Consider the following 7,356-nt stretch of genomic DNA (forward strand, 5'->3'; position numbering starts at 1 on the left):
TACCATCCGTCAGAGTGGCACTACCACCCATCAGAGTGACAATACCACCCGTCAGAGTGGCACTACCATCCATCAGAGTGGCACTACCACCCGTCAGAGTGGCAAGCTGACTCAAACACTAAGGTGGGTAAGTTTTGCATCCATGATGTGGGTTTATCTTCATTTCTTATTTTAAATAAAATCAGGTTCCTTTGGCAAGAAAATTAACTCTCCATTAGTTTTCTTGCTGAAGGTTCTTCATAAAATTTCCAATGTTTATCTATAATATCTGAGCCTTTGGATAGATAGCTTTTATCTGTCTGAGCTGAGTGGTTTTACTGTGGGAATTGCCTGCCGATGGAATTTATAGACAATAATCACACTTTTGCTTAAACATGTATAGTACAGCCTCATTGAGTGTGACTACAAAAAGCAAACAGTTTGCTGTTTACTTTTATGCTCATTCACGAGATAATAAAATAAAATACAGTTTAGCCTAGAGTACATGACATTAGCATCAAGGCTAGTACCCTACTTACTAGTTCTATGCTAATTTTGGACAAGGGGCAGACTGTTTCTTTGGACTGTTGAGTTTTTAAGTCTGAAAGGAAAAAGGTTTTGCATTTCAGGGCTGTGCTAAAGTAAAATCTGTTTGATAGCATAATTTGGTGAGCAGTTTATGTTGTCTCTCTTGTGCCACCTCAGAGCACTGGTAGAGAGAGAACGCTGACTCACAAGTTGAAAGGGAAGTTGAGAAAGACATCTGGTCTCCCGGAGCCTGCCTGGGCAGCAGAAGTCAGCCATGCTCTGCTTTGCAAGCATTTGCCTTCTTACCAATGTGTTCTAAGGTTTTCCTCAGAGCTCACCCCTGGAACCTAAATTCAAAACCCTAAATCTTCGTGGAGAACCCCAGGCTTCAAACAAAATTTCTAGAAGTGTGTTGAAGAGAAGCTGTTTCTAATCTAGCACATTTCACAAACAGCATTCCTCTATGCGATGCTGATCAAGGGCCAGATTCCGTCCTCTTGAGCACGGCTTCTGCAACGCACAAGAGTCTGTGGCCGGGGAAGGCCCTTTTACTTTGCCATCCTTGGGGGCATTTTGCCATGACTAAATTTTCCAAAATTCCCCATTCCTCTACCAGCTTGCAGATCACTCCCCTCTACATGACCTCCAATGTGACACGGGGAGAGAAGTATTGGAATGAAAATCAGTAGTGCTGAGTCCTGGTGCCCGTTCTCCACCGAGTAGCTGTGTGATCTTGGAAGTCACCTAACCTCTCTGTGCCTCTATTTCTTTCAGGGCAAATGGGGCAGCCAGGCTGGATCCACAGCTGGAAGAACATGGGCCCTGGAAACAGCAAACAATCGTCTGCCAAAAAGAAGAATAGAAAGAGGAGGAAGAGAAAGAGGAGGAGGAGAGTCAAATGTTAAGGAGGAAAAGGACGAGGAGGGCAAGGAAGAAGTGGGGGGACTTACGCCATTTAAGGGATCTACCTGGCTTTCTTATGCATTGAGATTCCACATGACATTCTACAGAATATTTTATTTAGAATTATAAAAAAAGTAACTTTACTGCTAAAAAAAGGTAGAAAAATCACTGGACACAATGATTTTTGAAAAGTCTTTACAACTTTAAAATTCTCTTAGTCATCATGATAGCATCTTCAGTAACCTTTCGTCTGGTGTCTCCTGTGCTCACTTCAGCATCACATATACTAAAATTGGGACAATACAGAGAAGATTAGCATGGCCCCTGGGCAAGGATGACATGCAAATTCATGAAACGTTCCATTTAGTGTCTCCTGTGTGACAGGCACTGGCTAAATCCTTTTTAATCCATTAGTTTATCTAATCCTCATGGAAACTCTGCAAAACACATCTTTATTATTTCATTTTCCTCTCCCGTGGCTTACAGCTTGTTAGGTAAAGGGCCAGGGTTTACACCATCATCAGTGGTCAGTTCCAAAGCCCACATTTTTCTATCCTTACTATGGTATCCAAAACTGAAGTTAAATTAAAGCTACCCTTAAGAAAATTACTTGGAAAAGCAGGATATGGTAGGCAGAATAATGGCCTTCTAAAGATGCCAATATCCTAATCCCCCAAATCCATAAAAGAAACTTTGCAAATACGATTAAGGGAAGGATACTGAGAAGATTATGCTGGATGATCAGGCTGAGCTCAATGTAATCACAAGGTCTTTAAGAAAAAAGATAGGGCACAGAAGAGTGAGAGGGGACGTGATGAATGCAGAGAACCAGGAAGATGCAGCATGAAACAGACTTCAGCAGCCATTGCTGGCTCAGGAGTGGAGGAAGAGGCCCTGAGCCAGGGAATGAGCAGCGTCTAGAAGCTGGAAAAGCAAGAAAACAGATCCTCCCGGAGCCTCCTGCAAGAACGCCCTGCCAGTACCTGGGGTTTTAGCTCAGTGAGTCTGCTTTGGACTTCTGGCCTCCAGAACCGTCAGGATAACAAATTTCTACTGTTTAACTCACTAAATTTGTGGTAATTCATTACAATAGCAATGGGAAACTGATACACAGGGTAATATTGCGTAGTTGTCTATAATTTCCTTTAAAGAACTTTAGCATAGACAGAGGGGTATCACATCTACGGGGTTTAGTTACAAGCTAGGTACAATTATTAATAGATGTTGGTGAGGAATTTGCACCGCGGAGTTCAGCCAGCTGTATGCCGTGAAGCCACACTCTAGAGGTGGCTATTGCGAGCGCTTCTGTTACCACATTGTTGACCTTCAGCAGATGTTTTATTTATTAGTATGATTAATGTCAAAATAGACTTTTATTGGTAAAATCAGTGGCTTGTTAGTTAGCAAAGTGAATGTTAGAAATGCATTCTTATGTGGTGAACGCAGGGTATTCAAGATACATAGGTCAACAAAAATATTTTGGAGACATTCCCCACCCTGGCCTGAACAAACCATAAGAATCTAGTGAACCTTTTGGTTTGAGTCCTGCAAGATAGTGCTTATGGCCTGACCTCTCAGAGGTCCTGTGTCCAGTGACTGAAGGATTTCTGGTTGCCTGACATCGAAGTATAAGAGCAGCAGCGTCCTGCCTCTGTCACTGTGTCTCCCTGTGAAGACCCACTCTTGCCTGGTGGTGTCAGAGCACCAAACCAAATCAGAAAGTGATTTTCATCAGTATGAGATCTACGCCATAACAGCAGCAGGCACAGAAGCAGCAGCTGCCGTTTAACAAACACCTGTTTGTGTAGACCAGTTTGTCTACACATACTTCATCACAACATCGCTGTGGGAAGGGCTTAACCCTTACCCCCTGAAATTTCCCAACAGCTGTTATTAATTACCAAAAATAAAAACTTAAAAACAAGGTGTAACTAAATTACCCTAGGTCATTTTGCAACAGTTGTCAATTTCCAGGAGCTACCTACCTTGGAAAACGTAAAACCAGCCTTCCTGTTCATTTGCGGCAATAAAGACGTGTTCCATCACTAATGAGGTCTGCAACGGGAAGTCGTACCTGGGAAAGGCTACTGTGTCTTAACACAGAATGAATTTATGGACTTTCTTTCACCAAATTATACTTTAGGTGTTTCCATGGAAGAAAAATAGCACATATCTTCATCACAGAACATGCTCTTCTGAAAGTATCCTCAAAGCTATCACCACAACTGCTTAAGATATGACTTTCCGCCATAGACTGTGCTGAGGTCATCAGCATTTGTACAATGGTCTCAATGGAAAATTTCTACTCAGTGTAGAAGCATAAAAATCAAAAATCCAAAAAAGTGGCAGGATAAAAGGGGTTGCTAAGAATTAAGTTGTAAGGAAATGTGGCACATGTAAAGATGTGCTCGATCGCAAGGAACCACTCTTTCTACTCATCTCGCAGACTCCAAGGGGCGGAAAATGAGAAAGAAAATTCAAGTGGGACGAAATACGTTTGGGAGAAGCTTCACTGCGAGAGGCCATACTGATATGTGAGACCAGACGGTAGAGGAGCCAACAAATCAGATTATTTTTTGTACACACATGAAAACCACCCAAACAAATATTCCATTGCAACGTGCTGGTTCCATTTTCCTCTGCACTATTTTGAGGGGCGTTTCCAGGCAAAATGCTTCATGATGGCCACCCCTGAGCCACACAGGAATGAAGAACAGTGTCTGTTGGCTTCACATGCGTGAACCGATCTAAGTGATTTGATTAGCTTTACCAGACTTCTCAGTCAAAAGGAAACAATTGTAGATTCAGTTGCTTGTTTGTTTTGCTCCACTGAATCTTAGGCTAGAAAGAACGTGAAAATCTATCTATTTCGGCTCTTCTATTTTACTAAGACATTCACCTGCCCAAGATCACACAGCCAGTTAGTGGCAAAATAAAGCCATCATTCTACACCACTATGGTTCTACCATATCTATTTGATATATTTGTACTATTTAAATGTTTTCCTTTTATTAATTTACATTAAAATGATAGTACATATGACAAGAAGTCTAAGACTTCTTTCTTAATTGGTCGACATTTTGAATGAACAATAATGCTATTTTGATTCTTGAGACGTTCTTCTCATATTCAAATATGACATGCACCGTGCTCTTTCCTACCGGCCTGCTTTTGACTATGATTTTCCATTTGCCTGAAATATCATCAACCCAGGTATCCACCTGGCCAGCTCCCTTCCTCACAAAGTCCTGGTCACCCAGCCCTTCTTTGAAGCCTTCTCTGAGTGGCCTCAGGAAAAAACAGTCAATTGCCCTCCCGTTTGCACAGCCCCCTTAGCAGTCCTCACACAGGGTTGTAAACATCTTTATGCATCAGCATCTCCCATTACACTATAAAGTCTTTGACATCTCGGTTTATTCCTAAGAATTCTGTTTTCCACCTGCATTCAACTTTCTTCCCCAGCACCCAGCGTCCTGTTGATTGCGTGAGAAGGCTCAAAAACTCAAGGCTCAAATTTTAATGTTGTTATAACAATTATCAATATTTAAAATGCATCCATTCATTTATTATCTAATATGTGAGAAAAGTAAATGAGGCTGCCCCTCCCCCATACACGACCACACTCTGATGGGGACTAGTAAACAGCCGCAAACAGTTTCCAACATGGGTAATGGCTCTTTGAAACCAATTTCAACATCTTTTGGTTTACTTTGGTTTTTTCCCATTATCTTCAACTGGACATAGTGACTATTTTTTAAATTGGCTAGCTAATGATATTTTTAAACAGGATATTTATTTGAACATATTCACATGTGATATTTACATTTACATAATTTCTATTCCAAACTTATATTTAAAACTATTTTGGTGGGTGGGGTAAGCATAATCATGGTACTCAAAGGTGCCCATGTCCTATTCTCCCAAACTTTTGAATATCCTCTATTAAGGCAGTGGTTCTCAACCTGTACACAATGACCCACAGGAACTGTATTAAAGGGCTATGGAATTAGGAAGGTTGAGAACCACTGTATTAAGGGGATGAAGGTTGCTGATGAAATGAATTTATTAACCAGCTAAGCTTGAGATGGGAACATTCCCCTGGGTTGTCTAGGTGGACCCAAAGCCATCAAAAGGCCCATAAGTAAAGATGAGCAAAGCAGAAGAGTCAGAATAAGCAAAATGGCGCCACAAGAAAGACTCAAGCAACTAGTATGAAGGTGCAGGAATGGGGCCATGAATCAAGGGATGCAGTGGCCTCTAGAAAGTGGAAATGACAAAGAAATTATTCCCCTCTGCAGTCTTCAGAAGAAATGCAACCCTGTTCACACCCTGGTTTTAGCTCAGAAAGACTCATTTCAGACTTGGGACCTCCAGAACTGTAAGATAGTAAATTTATATTCCCCATGGCTCTACATTTTCAATAATTTGTTAGCAATAAAAAATTATATAATTGGAATCTAGCCATGTGAATACAATCATGTACATTCAGTACCTATTTTACATAGGTACTTCTAGAACCGAATAGAAAGGTAGCCAGCATTCTTTGAATAACCATGTTTCACAAATCACTAAGATACTTTCAATCTTTTTATTTTTACCAAGTGAATTTGTTAAATTTAATCCGATTTTACTTATTTATAGCAATGCTTCTAGTTTCCCCCAAGGGGGGTTAGATCATAAAGCTGATAAAATGTCAGTGACTTTAGATAAGCAATGACCAGGCACCCCACTGCTAAATTTTTGTAAAGATATTGAAAGAGAAAAAATGTTTAAGAATAATTATAAGGTCTGAAGATTGGGTAGTAAAGAGCAATATATAAAATCATACTTAATTATTAATAAGATATGTTGTAGTCTACTAATAAAAAAACCTATGCTCCCATGTGAGTTATGTTGATATGACAATTTCCATAGATGTTTTCCACAATCATTTATTCACAGCAAGTATAATACAGAAACCCTAAATAACTTCAGTAACTATAATATATGTGGTATATTTCTGTTTTCCTGGCCAGTACTGTAAAAATGGTCTCTAAAACATTTTCAAAGCAATCATCCAGTTAGAATGACATATGGTTGTTTTCTAATATACAGATGACTCGTTGACTTTCAAGGCGAAGTTTTTGGCCTTGGCTCTGCAATCCAAGCATAAAATTATGTGAGATTGTGAGTAATAAAAATAATTGAGTCCTGGCAGCAAATGTTCAGCTATTACTCTCTGAAACTAAATGAATCAATAATGACAATTACTTTGATTTCCAGGCTCTGGATCCCCATATCCAGTTTTGTTGATTAAAAAAGAATTCATATTCAACTTGCATCTTCTAAGTATGTAAAAAGCCACTAACATTTGGTATTTAAGAACTCCACACTAGCCAACTGCAATGTACTAGGCTATCATAAAAAAATACCATGAACTCAGTGGCTTAAACACAGAAATGTACTTTCTCACAGTTCTAGAAGGTGGAAAGTCCGACATCCAGGTCTGTTGTGTTCACACTCTGGGGAAGGCTCTCACCCTGGCTTGCAGATAGCCGCCTTCTTGCTCTGTCTTCACAAAGTGGGGAGAAAGGGAACAAGCCCTCTGGTCTCTTCTGAGAGGACATTAATCCCATCATGGTAGCCTCACCCTCACGACCTCCCCTCACCCTACTTGTCTCCATGGCCCTGTTATCTCCAATACTATAGATGTGGGGAAGATAAAAACATTCATCTGGCATTAAGCATTATCCACTTCTTTCTCAATGTCCCCCATCTGTCTATCTCCACCGCAAATCCAGTAAGTCACTGACAATTCACATCTGCGCTGTCTTTCCAATGTAATCTCCAAGTGGATCCCCATTGCAAGTGTATTAGGTTAAGCTGTTGCTTTCTCTTAACCTCTAACTCTCTGATCCTGGCCATCACCCACACTACCTCTGACACCATGCTCCTTCTCTGCTTTGA

At 40.5% G+C, this 7,356-nt stretch overlaps 1 non-coding gene across 1 annotated transcript; it reads left to right on the forward strand.

Annotated features, from left to right (window-relative positions):
* The first annotated feature begins 1,672 nt into the window (after positions 1 to 1,672).
* Positions 1,673 to 1,779, forward strand: LOC111723359. Its single transcript, XR_002771923.1, has one exon. It is a non-coding gene; the product is annotated as a U6 spliceosomal RNA (small nuclear RNA).
* The last annotated feature ends 5,577 nt before the right edge of the window (positions 1,780 to 7,356 follow it).

Source organism: Otolemur garnettii, unplaced genomic scaffold, assembly GCF_000181295.1.
Source record: "Otolemur garnettii isolate 467f Iridium unplaced genomic scaffold, OtoGar3 scaffold00010, whole genome shotgun sequence".
NCBI classification, from domain to species: Eukaryota; Metazoa; Chordata; class Mammalia; order Primates; family Galagidae; genus Otolemur; species Otolemur garnettii.